This window comes from Physeter macrocephalus, chromosome 2, assembly GCF_002837175.3.
Source record: "Physeter macrocephalus isolate SW-GA chromosome 2, ASM283717v5, whole genome shotgun sequence".
Classification (NCBI taxonomy): Eukaryota; Metazoa; Chordata; class Mammalia; order Artiodactyla; family Physeteridae; genus Physeter; species Physeter macrocephalus.
The window spans coordinates 8,936,274-8,937,575 of NC_041215.1; positions in this window are offsets into that span (position 1 = coordinate 8,936,274).

Here is a 1,302-nt window from a genome sequence, read left to right on the forward strand (position 1 = left end):
TTTTTTTTTTTTTGCGGTATGCGGGCCTCTCACTGTTGTGGCCTCTCTCCCTTTGCGGAGCACAGGCTCCGGATGCGCAGGCTCAGCGGCCATGACTCACAGGCCCAGCCGCTCCACGGCACATGGGATCCTCCCAGACCGGGGCACAAACCCGTGTCCCCTGCATTGGCAGGCAGACTCCCAACCACTGCGCCACCAGGGAAGCCCCTCATTGCAGTTTTGATTTTCATTTCTCTAATAATTAGTGATGTTGAGCAGCTTCTCATGTGCTTCTCCGTCATCTGTATGTCCTCTTTGGAGAAATGTCTATTTAGGTCTTCTGCCCATTTTTTGATCAGGTTGTTTGTTTTTTTAATATTGAGCTGCATGAGCTGTTTAAATATTTTGAAGATTAATCCTTTGTCCACTGATCCATGTGCAAATATTTTTCCCATTCTGAGGGATGTCTTTTCATCTTGTTTGTAGTTTACTTTGCTTTGCAAAAGCTTTTAAATTTCATTAGGTCCCATTTGTTTATTTTTGTTTTTATTTCCATTACTCTACAAGGTGGGTCAAAAAAGATCTTGCTGTGATTTATGTCAAAGAGTGTTCTTCCTATGTTTTCCTCTAAGAGTTTTACAGTGTCTGTAAAACAGACATTTACATTTGGTCTCTTACATTTAGGTCTCTAATATTGATTCTTCCAATCCAAGAACATGGTATATCTCTCCATCTGTTGTTATCATCTTTAATTTCTTTCACCAGTGTCTTATAGTTTTCTGCATACAGGTCTTTTGTCTCCGTAGGTAGGTTTATTCCTAGGTATTTTAGCCTTTTTGTTGCAATGGTAAATGGGAGAGTTTCCTTAACTTCGCTTTCAGATTTTTCATCGTTAGTGTATAGGAATGCAAGAGATTTCTGTGCATTAATATTGTATGCTGCAATTTTACCAAATTCATTGATTAGCTCTAGTAGTTTTCTGGTGGCATCTTTAGGATTCTCTATGTATAGTATCATGTCATCTGCAAACAGTGACAGTTTTACTTTTTCTTTTCTGATTTGGATTCCTTTTATTTCTTTTTCTTCTCTGATTGCCATGGCTAGGACTTCCAAAACTATGTTGAATAATAATGGCGAGAGTAGAATCTTTGTCTTGTACCTGATCTTAGAGGAAATGCTTTCAGTTTTTTACCATTGAGAATGTTGTTTGCTGTGGGTTTGTCTTATATGACCTTTATTATGTTGAGGTAGGTTCCCTCTGTGCCCACTTTCTGGAGAGTTTTTATCATAAATTGGTTTGAATTTTGTCAAAAGCTTTTTCTG